We start from the raw sequence: 16,410 nt of genomic DNA, 5'->3' as shown, positions 1-16,410 counted from the left end.
AGTCAGTAAATCGGTAATCTGAGAAGTATAAATCGGGTTGGTAGAGATAGAGGATTTCCTTACAGGCTGGTAGAATTGTTTGCCTTCTAAAAATAAAGTAAACATTTCATTTTGATAAAACTGCAAATTAAATGGAAATTAAAAAGGAAAATAGCCCAACTTCCAGGTTGCTGGTAGTCAGCTGGTGTAGAGCATCGACCATTGCCAGCAGGAGTCATGTGTTCAACACATGCCCTGGCAGCTGGAGGACTTTCCTACTAAGGCCTTAAGCCGCAACCAACCCAGTTTTCCCTTTTGATTAGTATTCAGTCTTCGGGCCTGCATACTTGTGGTTAGTACACAGTGGGAGAACTGAAAAAAAGAGCATATGGAAAAGTTAGATGCTGAGTCGCAGACACTGCAGGTGTTCTTCAAGTTGATATTCTCCATCCTCGCGGAGTCAAATAAGGACCACAAGCATCAAAACATCATGGAAAACCGGCTGCAACCAAAAGCTGGGCATGGAAAAACTGGTCACTAAAAATCGTGCTGTGGTCACACTGTTGAATTGGCAGGGAGAAAAAAAATGGATCAAATCACCATGCTCAACACCATGAAGTAGCACCACGAAAACAACACACAAACAGCAGTAACAACATCTGTTGTCAGACGACCACCCTCTTCTCCAATACTACAATCTCTGTGCTTTAAGTACTTTTCTTCTTTGAAATTATCATTTCTTAAGCGTGTTTGTTAAATTTGTTTTCTTCTATTACCTTAGGAGAAAGTACGTGATATTTTGAAAAGGCACAGAAGGTAAAACTAAGGTACTCGACCTTAAGTGATGTATTTATTAGCCAGGATAGGTGGATACTGTAGTAATCAAAACCCCCAAATCCCTGGGACTTCACAACACAGGCTACACCTTCAAACTCGGGTCTTCAGAAAGACCCTGGCTATCTAATTCACTCAAAATCTGGGCTGATTAATGCTGCCATGGGCACTTCCTTTCAAAAGTGACCGGAAGTGACACTCATCACTTTTGCTTGTTTATTTGTTTTTAGCCTTTTTCACATGGCTATGTCTAAATTCAAAAGAGTGAAAAGATGTAATTCTACCAAATACTTACCCAGAAGGAGAACTGGAGTATTTGTGACATGTGCCAACTCACTCTGCTATTTTCCCTGCTGCTGAACATTGTCATACATCACCTAGAATATAAATGAGTTATGTGTATTTTTATCCAAAGTATAGGAACTTTTTTCCTAGACATGTTTTACTCCAGAAAATTATCATGCTTTAGAGGCAGATGATGAATCTGGCTAAGAGGGGAGGGCCGGGAGGTTACATGAGGTTTGAAAGTTATATAAAGTAATGTGGTTTCCTTTTTGTTTTTATCTTCCTGTGGTTTAATGATGCAGCAAAACATAATGGAAAATGCACAAATCCTGGTCTTCTTCAAGTGGTTTCAATAACAAGACAATTTCCTTTCACCCGATCACTAATCAATTGTTTTTTTTTGCTTTCAAGTAGAGCCTTATTTCGGAGAAGGCAGTGGCACCCCACTCCAGTACTCTTGCCTGGAAAACCCCATGGATGGAGGAGCCTGGTGGGCTGCAGTCCATGGGGTCGCCAAGAGTCGGACACCACTGAGCAACTTCACTTGCACTTTTCACTTTCATGCATTGGAGAAGGAAATGGCAACCCACTCCAGTGTTCTTGCCTGGAGAATCCTAGGGGCGGGGGAGCCTGGTGGGCTGCCGTCTATGGGGTCGCACAGAGTCAGACACGACTGAAGTGACTTAGCAGTAGCAGCAGCAGCAGCAGCAGCAGCGCCTTATTTTTGCCTTTATTCATCTTTTAAACTTTTTTATTTTGTATCGGGGTATATCTGATTAACCATGTTGTGATAGTTTTGGGCAAACAGCAAAGGGACTCAGCCCTACATACACATGTACTCATTTTCCCCCAAACTCCCCTCCCATCCAGGCTGCCACATCAACCGAGCGGAGTTCCCTGTGCTGTACAGTAGACTCTTGCTGGTTATCCATTTCAAATATAACAGCGTATGCATGTCCATCCCAAACTCCCTAACTATCCCTTCGCCCCTCTCTCCCTCCCCAACAACCTTAGTTCATTCTCTAAGTTTATGAGTCTGTTTCTGCTCTATAAGTGCACCTCTATCATTTCTTTTTAGATTCCACATATAAGGGATGTCGTATAATATCTCTCCTTCTCTGTCTGACTTCCTTCACTTAGTGTGACGATCTCTAGGTGCATCCATGCTGCTGCAAATGGCATTGTTTCATCCTTTTCAATGCTTTTTGCCTAAATTTCAGACTGTGACTACAAGGGCACGCCACTTTCTATTTAAAAAATAATCAGAGGTGGCCTGGATGTAAAAATGCCAATGCATGAATAAGAAAACTTTAAATCTCAGAGCAACAGTTGAGCTTTGAGAAGGAGCAGTTCAGCTGAGCAGGGCCTGTGGATCTGCAGGATCAAAGAAGGGGAGTTTTCAGATGAGACACTGGGGTGGATAGGAGGGGAGTAGGTTTCCATCTCTGAGGACAAAGGAAGGAAACTTATTTTCCTGCTGTTATTTGTGAAGAACTTCAGTGATAACCACTGGGCTTCTCTCTTGCATCAGAATGGAAATAGATAGAGAAGTAGGGGTTCCAAATATTTAGGCAAAGTACCCAAACCCTTTGATCGTGCAGCTTCAAATATGTCATGCATCACAGCCAAGTATGGTTATAGTTCCTTGCTAAAATCCAAACAGAAAGCTGAAATAATCAGAACTCTTTATTGCCTTGGAGTCAGGAAAAAAAAAACATGGCAAGTAAACCAGTTGAAATCAGGCACACCTTCAAAAGAAAAGCAATTTCTGGAATGCTACAGGGTTAGGACTGATTTCAGCCAAATTTCTTAACTTCTTCAAGACACATGGCACATTCAGGCAGAAATAAACTTTGCTGAGATGAACCATTTACCACACATTGCTCATTTTGAACTCAAAAATCTTGCTTATGGAAGGTTCCATCTAGTCAGAATTATAACAGTAAGTTCTTTACCATGAGACCTAAGGAGATTTGTTGTGAATATTTGTGTGGATACTCAGACACATAAGTATGTGCCTTAAACTGCAAACCATCTATCCAGGGTTCTGAGAGGATCCTCCAGCTCTTCAGAACTTGCTGGTGACATGTGACCACCAGGGTTCTGAAGGGGTGACATCAGCTGCCACACACATGGCAATGCTTCTGGCCTCAGGCCCTTTATCTTGCAAATAGAAATTTATTGGTCATAGATTACTATATCAGACCCCATGGACAATAGCCCGCCAAGCTCCTCTGTCCGTGGAATTCTCCAGGCAAGAATACTGGAGTGGGTTGCCAATCCCTTCTCCAGGGGATCTCCCTGACCCAGGGATTGAACCAGGTCTCTTGCATTGCAAGCGGATTCTTTACCATATGAGCCACCAGGGAAGCCCTACCACATCATATGTAGTCCATTATATAGATGTAGATTTGTAGGTTTCACAGTGTTCACTTTAAGCTCTTTTTATACCTTATTGAATTCTCTCCATTAGAGTTTCTCAGTTTTGGCACTGTGACATTTAGGATGGGTAATTCTTTGTGATGGGGGAAGACTGTCCTGTGCCTTGTAAAATGTTTCGCAGCATTCTGAAGCCTCTACCAGCTAGATGTTCATGGCATCTACTCCTTCCAGTTATCACAAACAAAAGATGTCCCCAGATATTGCCAAATGTCCCATGGGGGCCAGAATTTCATCCATTTCAGAACTGCAGAGCTAGACCAATGCTGTCCTACAGGAAGATGATGCAAGACCTAAGTGTGAGCCTCAGAAGTAATCTTCACTTTTCTAACAGCTACAAGAAGAAACTAGCAAAAAAAATTGTAATATTTTTCACTTAACCCAATATCTGAGAGTCTGTTGGACTGCAGGGAGATCAAACCAGTTGATCCTAAAGGAAATCAGTCCTGAATAATCATTGGCAGGACTTAATGCTCTCGCTGAAGCTCCAATACATTGGACCTGATGCGAAGAACTGACTCATTGGAAAAGACCCTGATGCTGGGAAAGATTGAAGGCAGGGGGGAGAAGGGGACAACAGAGGACGAGATGATTGGATGGCATCACCAACTCAATGGATATGAATTTGAGCAAGCTCCGGGAGTTGGTGATGGACAGGGAAGCCTGGTGTGCTGTAGTCCTTGGGGTCATAAAGAGTCAGACACGACTGAGTGACTGAACTGAATATATCTAAAATATTACCATTTTAACAGGTAAGAATACAAAATATGAGGTACTTGCCATAGTATTTGTCCCCCATACTAAATTTTTGAAATCTGGTGTATAACTTACACTACAAGACATCTCCATTTGACTGAGCTTTCAAGGGCTTAGTACTTCCCTGGTGGCTCAGACGGTAAAGTGTCTGTCTACAATGCGGGAGACCTGGGTTTGATCCCTGGGTTGGGAAGATCCCCTGGAGAAGGAAATGGCAACCCACTCCAGGACTCTTGCCTGGAAAATCCCATGGACAGAGGAGCCTGGTAGGCTACAGTCCATGGGGTCGCAAAGAGTCGGACACAACTGAGCAACTTGACTTTCACTTTCACTTTCAAGGGCTTGGTAGTTACCTGTGGCTATTGACGATCCTGCTGGACAGCCCAGATCTAGATGGCTGTTAAGAACTTTGTGTTTGTCTCTCCAAAATTCATGTGTTGAAACCTACTCCCCAGTGGATGGTACTGGGAGGTGGGTTTGGGACCTAATTATGTTCGTATAAGGTCATGAGGATGGAGGTCACCCCCAACCCCCATGCTGGGTTAGTGTCCTTACAGGAAGAAACTCCAGTTTGTTCCTCAGCTACGTGAGGATACAGCAGGAAGACCACTGTTTGCAAACCAGGAAGAGGGCCCCCACCAGACACCAGTTTTGCCAAAGTAACACTTAAATCTTAGATTTCAGGTGGCAGAACTGTGAGAAAGAAATGTTGTTTAAGCTGCTCAGTCTGTGGTATTCTGGGATAGCAGCCTGAGCAGACAAAATCAGTGACTTTGCTTTTTTCCACTGTCTCCTGCAAAATGATGCCTGCTTTGCTTGTTGACAGCCTGATGCCATGGTTCTCTGTCTCTCTAGTTAGAATGTAAGTACTGGAAAGGCAGGGACCATAACTTATGCTCACGGTGGTAAATCTATTGCCTGGCACAGCGCTTGGCACAAAATCAGCACCAGTTGTTGAATGAATATGAGTGCATACCTGTACTCTCTCTGAGCTGTGTCTTCTTGCCATGGTGTTGGAAAAGGCAGATAGAACACAGACAACTCTGCTTAGTCACCTCATGCCAATTTTGTGTGGGTGTATTTGTACCTGAAGAATTGCCCAATGAGAACTAAAGACATGAACTTCTTGATTTATCAAAAAACTTATATTCAGGGATGGGGGTGGGGGGTTGAGATGGGTAAAGGAGATCAGCCGTATTGGATGGAAACTAACTTCTTGGGGGTGAGCATGCTGTAGTGATATAGAAGTAGAAATATAATGCTGTACACATTGACTGTTACACGTATTATAAACCAATGTTACCTCAATAAGTTTAAATATTCACAGTATGTTTACTGTTAAATACATGCATGAAACAGTCAACATCATTATTACTAATTTATCACAATGTTGGGTTAATTAGAATTCTCTACCACACATTCTGGAGGAATAGTAAATTGTAATTTTGTTGTTTTGTTTCACCATATTAGGTTTCTGGGGGTTTGTTGATTTGTTTGTTTTTTGGCTACACAGCATATAGGATCTTAGTTCCCCAACCAGGGATCAAACCAGTACCCCTGCAGTGGAAGCACTTAATCTTAACCACTGGACTGCCAGGAAGTCGTCATATTAGGTTTTTGGATGAATGCATCCTATTCTAACACTGGTTAATAGAACTGTGTGCAACAACAAGTATGAAAGAAAGCTCAGTGATGGCCATTCTTTCCTATAAAGACCCTTTTTTTCATTTGCAATTACCATTTAGAGAATTAAAACTGGTCTCAGAGTAACATTTGCATATGAGCTAGCATGGCTGGGTCTGTTTTTTCCTTGGTAAGAATGATCTCTTCTTTGTATTTTCCTTTGTGTTGCTTCATCCTTGAGTCTTCTTGCCTGACAACCGTCTCCAAAAATACTGATGAAGCAATGATTAAGAAACTCCCAAAGCAAATGATTTTAATTCTTTCATTCTGAAGCAGAGAGTTTTAGAAATTTTCTATCACTGTCTCCCTTCCAAATCTGTAAGATCATCAGAAAAATCCTTTGGTGTGGGCAGCTTTTAAAAAAAAACGAAAGGGACAGAGAATATATAAAAGGGAAATGACGAAAAAAGAGGATGACATTTCCAAACAGGAAATAAAAAGCAATATGGAAGTGTGTCAGGCAGTTGACTAGTAAATATGTTATTTTTCCTGAAAAAGAAGTCTTAAAGGATTCCACCCTCAGAGATTATAATTCATTGGCTCTGGTGTGGGTCCCGATCATTTCATGTTTTTAAGCCTCATGGGTGATTTTGATAATCAACAATAGTTAAGAATTAATGGTTTAATTTCCTATATGAATTAAAAGAGAGGGAACAGGATAGGAAGATATATCCTAAAATCCTTTATTTGTCTCTTGTGAGCCCATCTCTGGGCTAAGTGAAGTCTTGTCCAGTAGTGAGTCCTAGACATAAGTGAGGATTAATGAGAAATATTTTGAGCTAAAAGTGAAGACAACTAGGTTTAATTTTGTTTTTGACAGTCTGTCTTTAACCAAGTCATTTATTCTTGCAATCAGTTTTTCTACCTGCAAAATGGATTTTATAAGCAATTACTGTACATTTGTTGACAATGTGGTTTGAAATGTATTTAGGCTTCAGAAAGTACCTTAGTTAAAACTGTTATGATTATTCATTGGTATATAAAACAAAAGATCCGACTTACTTCTTAGTATCCACGCCCCCGACCCCGACAAAAAGTTTTCTTGCTACTTTTTCTTTTTTGGTCATGCTTTGTGGAATGGGGGAATCTTAGTTCCCCAACCAGGGATCAAACTTGTGCCTCCCGCAATGGAAGCTCAGAGCCTTAACCACTGGACAGCCAGGGAAGTCCTGTTGCCACTTCATTCACTGGTAGAAGATCCTTTTTATTGTTCCCATGAGAAATCATCCTAAGATTCAGTCTTAGAATGGAGATACAAGCACAGTAAGATCACAGATACATAAGAGATAGGCACAGATACATATGGTTTCTCTGATCTCAAGTAAAATCTTAACACAAAATTAGTTGCATAAAAGTATCTCTTTATTGTTTTATAGTATATTTTCAAATATATGGGTTTTTTACTTATTTGGATAATATTTCATATTAAATGCATAAAAATGCAAAGCATTCTTTGGTTAATATTTTCTAAATGATAGGGCTAATTTCAATGAGACATAAAAGAAAACTGTGGTTAATAACCAAGTATGAAAACATGGCTAGTTAGAATTAATTTGCATATGTAAACTTAATTAATGTTTATTTTATTCAAACTGAGGCATTTGCATAAAATTTGAAGGGCATTTCTTTTATGGCATGTTTTCATTTTGTTAAAGCTCTGATACTTTATAAATATCGTAATGGCTCCAGGGTGTTATAGCTCAAAATTTGTGGTGAATTTAATTTCATGGATAGCCAGTATTATATACCCCATCAAGAGTGTTTAGAATCTATCTTCAGAGAAGATAGAAGCAGCACATACTTACCTATCAATGTAAAATCTCAGTGATCTAGAAAGATGGAAGGTGGTCTCACCCAGCAATGGGCTGCTTTGCCAAGAGGCTATTTCTCTGATTGGTTTATCGCTCATGGGAAGAGGCACACGTGTGGAAACCATCTCAGATGGAAGCCAGCACCATATGCCTCTTGTAAAATACCACCCTCGGAGGCAAAGGAGAAGAGCTCTTTCTTCCCATCTCCATCCCATTTCCTGCAGCTTCTGTGAAGTCACAGAATTTGGGGAAACAGTGATGCTTCCTGGCCTCCCTCTCTCACCATCTGGGAACCAAAGTGGGAGGCCCCGCCTGCCACCACCACTTTCATCTGCCACATTCTGGGAAGTTCATCACCCATAGGATGATTCTAGCCACTGCAAGTCACCCTCATCCAGGGGAAAGAGAAAGACTAGGATGTGAGTCCTCCCGGAAACCTCCCCCTGGCCATGCCTAAGGGCCACCACATCCTGAGCAGAAAGGCCTTCGTCTGACTCCCAAGGCCGCCAGTAACTGGGCCTGGCCCTGCCAGCTTCTCTCCCCAGCCAAACTGGCCTCAGGAATCCCTGAACAGACTCCTCCCCGCCCCTGTCTTTGTGGAGATTGTTGCTCTTCCTTGTTAGCCTTCCAGGGGGCAGCCCAAGTCCCAAACCTTAGACAAGTCTCTCCCAGTTCCTCCAGCTCACACTACAGCTCCTCCCTTTTAACCTTACAATTTTTTCTGTAACAAGTAATTTAGAATCTAATTACATGCTAGGATGTATAGTCCTTTGACTGCTTCATGGTTAATTTCAGTTCCCCCACTTAAATTGTAAGCTCCTTAGGATAACTTTTGTGACTAATGTCTCTTTGCTAAACTTTCACTTTCCTTTCTTCCGGGAACCATCAGAGTGCTAAGTCCATAATAGGTGTTCAATAATTCATAGCATCTTAGACTCGGGACTTTTAAATCCAGATAATAGATGGCAAATAAACTCTGCTGTATTAGAGAAATAACCGCTTCCATAATGCTGTGTTCCTTTCTTCCTTCCTTCCCTTGTTCCTGCCTCCAGTCTTTCTTCTTCCTCCCTCTTTCCCTCGCTTCCACATTTATGCTCAATTGAAATCTCTCCACCCTTATTAGTTTATTCATTCAACCAAGATTCTTGAGCCCCTTCTGGGAGGTAGATCTTGCTAGCTTCTGAAGATATAAGGGTGACTATGACCTGGCTCAGTCTTTAGGGAAAGACAAATCGGTGAACACGGTGCAATATGAAAAGAATTATGCTGGGGGAAGGTTTAAAATTGCTGAGAGAGCGCCTGCCGCTCCCTGAGGGTCACAGTTTTGCAGTCCTGGAAGGTCAAAGCAGATCATTACTAAGGTTAAAATAGCATTGATTCCATTGTGAAGATCTACTACAGATTCTTAGCAGGGAAATGGCTAAGGTAGACTTAAAATCATACAAAGGACTTTGAAAATTATGTACCAGTTGTGTCCTAACAGTCCACCACGAAGAATATTCTTTGGGACTTTGCAACACCTTTTCTAATTCACGTGCAATTTTGCACGGTGATTATGTCCTGGGGCTAACACAGAAAAACCTATTCTATCCTCTATATACATAAAATTTAGCACAGTATAATATTGATATTATAGATTAATACTAATATTATAGATTAATACTAATATTATAGAATCTAACCATATGAAAATGGATTTTTTTAGAAAACAGTAGAGCTCTAACTTTGCACATTGTGACCATGGCATCCTGCCCCTTCAACTGCTTCAGTGGTGCTCCCCGACCCTACCATTATCAATCCCTGTTCCCCACCCCCATTTAAGAAACACTGGACTAAGTAGTCATCTAGCCTTTCTCATAGCAGCCTAGGGCCAAAGTTTCAAGAAGGAGCAGAGAGAACATTTTGTTGTTGTTCAGTCGCCCAGTCGTGACTAACTCTCTGTGGCCCCACGGACTGCAGCACGCCGGCCTTCTCTGTGCTTCACCATCTCCCAGAGCCTGCTCAAACTCATGTCCATTGAGTTGGTGATGCTGTCCTACACCATCTTGTCTTCTGTCATCCCCTTCTCCTCCTGTCCTCAATCCCTCCCAGCATCAGAGTCTTTTCCAATGAGTCAGTTCTTTACATAAGGTGGCCAAAGTATTGGAGTTTCAGCATCAGTCCTTCCAATGAATATTCATGGTTGATTTCCTTTAGGATGGACTGGTTTGATCTCCTTGCAGTCCAAGGGACTCTCAAGAGTCTTCTCCAACACCACAGTTCAAAAGTATCAGTTCTTCGGTGCTCAGCCTTCTTTATGGTCCAATCTCAGATCCATACATGACTACAGGAAAAACAATAGCTTTGACTATACAAACCTTTGTCAAAAAGTGATGTCTCTGCTTTTTAATATGCTGTCTAGGTTGGTCATAGCTTTTCTTACAAGGAGCAAGTGTCTTTTAATTTCATGGCTGCAGTCACTGTCTGCAGTGATTTTGGAGCCCAAGAAAATAAAGTCTGACACTGTTTCCATTGTTTCCCCATCTATTTGCCATGAAGTAATGGGACCGGATGTCATGATCTTCGTTTTTTGAATTTTGAGTTTTAAGCCAGCATTTTCACTCTCCTTTTTCACCTTCATCAAGAGTCTCTTTATTTCCTCTTCACTTTCTGCCATAAGGATGGTGTCATCTGCATATCTGACATTATTGATATTTCTCCCAGCAATCTTGATTCCAGCTTGTGCTTTATCCAGTCCAGTATTTCGCATGATGTACTCTGCATATAAGTTAAATAAGCAGGGTGACAATATACAGCCTTGACATACTCCTTTCCCAATTTGGAACCAGTCCATTGTTCCATGTTCAGTTCTAACTGTTGCTTCTTGACCTGCACACAGATTTCTCAGGAGGGAGGTAAGCTGGTCTGGTAGTCCCATCTTTTTAATAATTTTCCACAGTGTGTTGTGATCCACACAGTCAAAGGCTTTAACATAGTCTACGAAGCAGATGTTTCTCTGAATTTTTGCTTCTAGGAGTTTTGCTTTTTTGATGATCCAGTGGATGTTGGCAATTTGATCTCTGGTTCCTCTGCTTTTTCTAAATCCAATTTGTACATCTGGAAGTTCTAGGTTCACATACTGTTGAAGCCTCACTTGGAGGATTCTGAGCATGGCCTTGCTAGCATGTGAAGTGAGCACAATTGTACGGTAGTTTGAATATTCTTTGGCATTGCCCTTCTTTGGGATTGGAATGAAAACTGACCTTTTCCAGTCCTATGGTCACTGCTGAGTGTTCCAAATTTGCTGGCATATTGAGTGCAGCCCTTTAACAGCTGGTCTTTTAGAATTTGCTTTGTTCATAGTGACGTTTCTTAAGGCCCACTTGACTTCACATTCCAGGATGTCTGGCTCTACGTGAGTGATCACACCATCATGGTTATCTGGGTCATAAAGGTATTTTTTGTATAGTTCTTCTGTATATTCTTGCCACCTCTTAATATCTTCTCCTTCTGTTAGGTCCATACTGTTTCTGTCCTTTATTGTGCCCATCTTTGCATGAAATGTTCCCTTGGTATCTCTAATTTTCTTGAAGAGATCTCTAGTCTTTCCCATTCTGTTGTTTTCCTCTACCTCTTTGCATTGTTCACTGAGGAAGGCTTTCTTATTTTGCCTTCCTATTCTGTGGAACTCGGCATTCAGATGGGTTTATCTTTCCTTTTCTCCTTTGCCTTTTGCTTCTCTTCTTTTCTCAGCTATTTGTAAGACCACCTCTGACAACCATTTTGCCTTTCTTTTTCTTGGGGATGGTTTTGATCACTGCCTCCTGTACAATGTCACAAACCTCCATCCATAATTCTTCAGGCACTCTATCAGATGTAATCCCTTGAATTTATTTGTCACTTCCACTGTATAATCGTAAGGGATTTGATTTAGGTCATACCTGAATGAGTATGGTTTTCCCAACTTTCTTCAATTTAAGTCTAAATTTTACAATAAGTTCATGATATGAGCCATTGTCAGCTTCCCATCTTGTTTTTGCTGACTGTATAGAGCTTCTTCATCTTTGGCTGCAAAGAATATAATCAGTCTGATTTTGGTATTGACCATCTGGTGATACCCATGTGTAGAGTTGTCTCTTGTGTTGTTGAAAGAGGATATTTGCTATGACCAGTGTGTTCTCTTGGCAAAACTCTATTAGCCTTTGCCCTGCTTCATTTTGTACTCCAAGGCCAAACTTGCCTGTTACTCCAGGTATCTCTTGATTTCCTACTTCTGCATTCCAGTCCACGATCCAGTCCAGTCCTACAATGCAAAGGACATCTGTTTTTGGGTGTTAGTTCTAGAAGGTCTTGTAGGTCTTCATAGAACTGTTCAGCTTCAGCTTCTTTGGCATTAGTGGTTGGGGCATAGCCTTGGATTACTGTGATATTGAATTGATTGCCTTGGAAATGAACCGAGATCATTCTGTCATTTTTGAGATTGCACCCAAGTACTGCATTCCGGATCCTTTGTTGACTATGAGGACCACTCCATTTCTTCTAAGGGATTCTTGGCCACAGTAGTAGATACAATGGTCATCTGAATTAAATTTGCCCATTCCTGTCCATTTTAGTTCACTGATTCATAAAATGTCAGTGTTCAGTCTTGCCATCTCCTGTTTTACCACTTCCAATTTACCTTGATTTATGGACCTAACATTCTAGGTTCCTATGCTCTTTACAGCATCGGACTTTACTTTCACCACCAGACACATCCACAACTGGGTGTAGTTTCTGCTTTGGCTCAGCCTCTTCATTCCTTCTGGAGCTATTTCTCCGCTCTTCTACAGAAGCATATTGGGCACCTACTGACCTGGGGAGTTCATCTTTCAGTGTCATATCTTTTTGCCTTTTCATACTGTCCATGGGGTTACCAAAGCAAGAATGCAGAAGTGGTTTGCCATTCACTTCTCCAGTGGACCACGTTTTGTCAGAACTCTGCACTATGACCCATCTGTCTTGCGTGGCCCTGCACAGCATGGCTCATAGTTTCATTGAGTTAGACAAGGCTGTGATCCATGTGATCAGTTTGGTTAGTTTTCAGTGATTGTGGTTCTCATTCTGTCTTCCCTCTGATGGAGAAGGATAAAAGGCTTGTGGAAGCTTCCTGATGGGAAGGACCAGCTGTGAGGAAAACTGGGTCTTGCTCTGGTGTGCAAGGCCATGCTCAGTAAATCTGTAATCCAATTTTCTGCTAATGAGTGGGGCTGTGTTCCCTCCCTGTAGTTTGGCCAAACTATGGTAATGGTAATGGAGAAAGCACCTCCAGAAGGACTTATGCCAACATGCCACACCTCCCAGGACGACCCACGCCTCCACCAGACTCCTGGATACTTACAGGCAAGTCTAGCTCAGTCTCTTGTGGGATCGCTCCTCATTTCTCTGTGTCCTAGAGCCCACAAGATTTTGTTTGTGCCCTCCATGAGTCTGTTTCCCCAGCCCTGTGGAAGTTCTGTAATCAAATCCCACTGGCCTCCAAAGTCAAATTCCCTGGGGGTTCTCAGCCCCTTTGCCAGATCCCCAGGTTGGAAAATCTGTTGTAGGCCCTAGAACTTTTCAACAGTTTGAGAACTTCTTTGGTATAATTGTTCTCCAGTTTGTGGGGCATCTGCTCAGCAGCTCTATAGTGGGGCTGATGACGACCTCCTCCAAGAGGACTTTTACCACACACCATGCCTTCCAGGACTGCTGCTGTCTCGAGAACCCCCATGGCAGGCCACTGTTGACCCATGCCTCCATAGGAGATCCTCAACCAGTAACCAGCAGGTCTGGCTCAGTCTCTTGTGGGGGTCACGGCTCCTTTCCCTGGGTCTTGGTACATACAGGGTTTTGTTTGTGCCCTCTGAGTGTCTCTGGTGGTATGAGGTTTGATTTTAAATGCAACTGCGCCCCTCCTTCCGTTTTGCTACAGCTTCTCCTTTGCCTTTGGACAGGGGGCATCTTTTTTTTAGTGAGATCCAACATTCTCCTGGTGATGGATGTTCAACAGCAAGTTGTGATTTTGGTGCTCTTGTAGGAGATAAGTGCAGATCCTTCTACTCCACAATCTTACTTATACATGGGAGAAGATAAAGAGAGCTTTGCATGTCATAGCCACATTCTCCCATTTTTTTTTTTTTAATGAGGGTAAGCAGTGTGACAAAAGATTTTTGCATCCTTTTCTTGACAGTAGTGGCAATCTGGTAAATGTTGTTTTGTCACCAACTTCTGCAATTTCCAACACATTTTCTCCCTTCCTGGGTTGTCGTAAGGATTAGAGGCCATGTATGCAAACTATCTGCCTGTGTAGTAATGACCATTAAGAGTAAAATAAGTTTAGTATTGTTGAAGGCTTACTGCTGCTGCTGCTAAGTCACTACTATTACTATTAGACACTATGAGGTATTAGCAGAGATGGATGCTATTTTAAGCTATTTTTCATATTATCACTTTTAATTTTCACAGAAGCTCAGTGTCCTACTATGTCCTATTATGGCTGATTTATAAGTGAGAAACTGAGATTCTGAACATTAAAGAGGGTCATTCAGTCACTACGTGGCAAAACCGGTATTCAAAACTGAGCAGTCTCGGTGCTAGAGCCCAGCCCTCTGGCTTTTGCTACTATTGTCTGTAGGGCCAGAAGAGCATTCACAATTGAAACTGTCTTAGAAAATTCAGGACACTTGGTCTTGGTAGTTTCCAGTGGGTGGGCTCAGCAGAGGCCTTCTCTGGTGGCTCAGCTGGTAAAGAATCCACCTGCCAATGTAGGAGATGCAAGAGACTCAAGTTTGAGCCCTGGGTCAGAAAGATCCCCTGGAGAAGGGCATGACCACCAACTCCAGTGTTCTTGCCTGGGAAATCCCATTGACAGAGGAGCCTGGCGGGCTACAGCCCATGGGGTCGCAAAGAGTCGAAGGTGACTGAGTGCGCACGTGTGCACAGGCTCAACAGAAGGGACAGTGGGTCGTGTGTGAACATGTCACAGGGGCAGAGTGGGGATGAAGAGGAGAGCCACTGGACTCATACATGTGTCATGAAATCCAGCCATCTTGCTCTCACTCACCCACAGCTACCACCTCACTACCTCACACACATTCTCCTGGGACCCATTTGAGCTCCCTGAGAAAGCTTTTACTCTTCCACCCCACTGGTCTGTTATCAAATGTCCCAATTTCACTTGCATGACTTTTAATTTTTTTAAATTGGAGGATCATTGCTTTACAATGTTGTGTTGGTTTCTGCCATACAACAGTGTGGATCAGCCATAAGTATACATATATATCCCCTCCCTCATGAGCCTCTCTCTCACCCTCCCATCCCACACCTCTAGGTTGTCACAGATCACCAGGTTGAGCTCCTTGTGTTATACAGCAGCTTCCCACTGGCTATCTGTTTTACATATGGTAACGTATATGTACCAATGCTGCTCTCAATTTGTCCCATCCTCTCCTTCCCTGGCTGTGTCCACATGTACGTTTTCCTTGTCTGTGTCTCCTTTCCTGCCTTTGCATGGCTTTTAGAAACCAGGGTTCCTTTCTCGTTTTCTAGTTTTGCCATCTTTACAGCCTTCACACAGCAGGGTGGGTCTTTTGCCTTTCCCCTCCACCTTTTCATTTTCAATTTCAACCAGTAACAGAGATAGATTCATTAGACGATAAAAGCTAGCAGCAGGTTATTCCCAAACACCATTGTTTAAAGTAAAAATCACACTATCCATAGGGGATTGATTCCAGGACCGGGCAGATTCCAAAATCTGAGGATGCTCAATCTCCTTATAGAAAACAGTGTAGTATTTGTGTATAAGTTACACATATCCTCCCTTACTGTGCATGCTAAGTCACTTCTGCTGCTGCTGCTAAGTTGCTTCAGTCGTGTCCAACTCTGTGCAACCCCATAGAGGGCAGCCCACCAGGCTCCCCCGTCCCTGGGATTCTCCAGGCAAGAACACTGGAGTGGGTTGCCATTTCCTTCTCCAATGCATGAAAGTGAAAAGTGAAAGTGAAGTTGCTCAGTCATGTCTGACTCTTAGCAACCCCATGGACTGCAGCCCACCAGGCTCCTCCGTCCATGGGATTTTCTAGGCAAGAGTACTGGAGTGGGGTACCATTGCCTTCTCCAGCTAAGTCACTTCAGTCGTGCCCAAATCTTTGCAACCCTATAGACTAGTAGCCTGAAGGCTCCTCTGTCCATGGGATTCTCCAGGCCTGACTACTGGAGTGGGTTGCCATGTCCTCCTCCAGGGGACCTTCCTGACCCAGGGATCAAACCCAAATCTCTTAGTCTCCTGCATTGGCCGGCAGGTTCTTTACCACTAGCACCACCTGGGTACATACCAAATACATGGTAGATGCTCTGTAAATACAATGTAAAATAACTTTTAGCACACTGCAGATTCAAGTTTTGCTGTTTGGGGATCTTTCTGGAATTTTTTAATTTTGAACATTTTCTGTCCAAGGTTGGTTGAATGTTGGGATGGGGATGCAGAACCCAGGGATACAAGGGAGCAACTGTACTCTTTTGTTTTAGTAAAACCTCAGCTACAGGGTACAACTGAGGAGTTGGTGGCCAGAACAGAGGAAAAGAAACTTGGGGGCTTCTGGGAGGTAGAGTGTAGGGTGAGCAGTTA

Source organism: Bos grunniens, chromosome 23 (assembly GCF_055505025.1).
Source record: "Bos grunniens cultivar Pamir isolate PY7600 chromosome 23, Bosgru_T2T1.0, whole genome shotgun sequence".
Taxonomy (NCBI): Eukaryota; Metazoa; Chordata; class Mammalia; order Artiodactyla; family Bovidae; genus Bos; species Bos grunniens.
Note: the sequence above shows the minus strand (reverse complement) of the source record.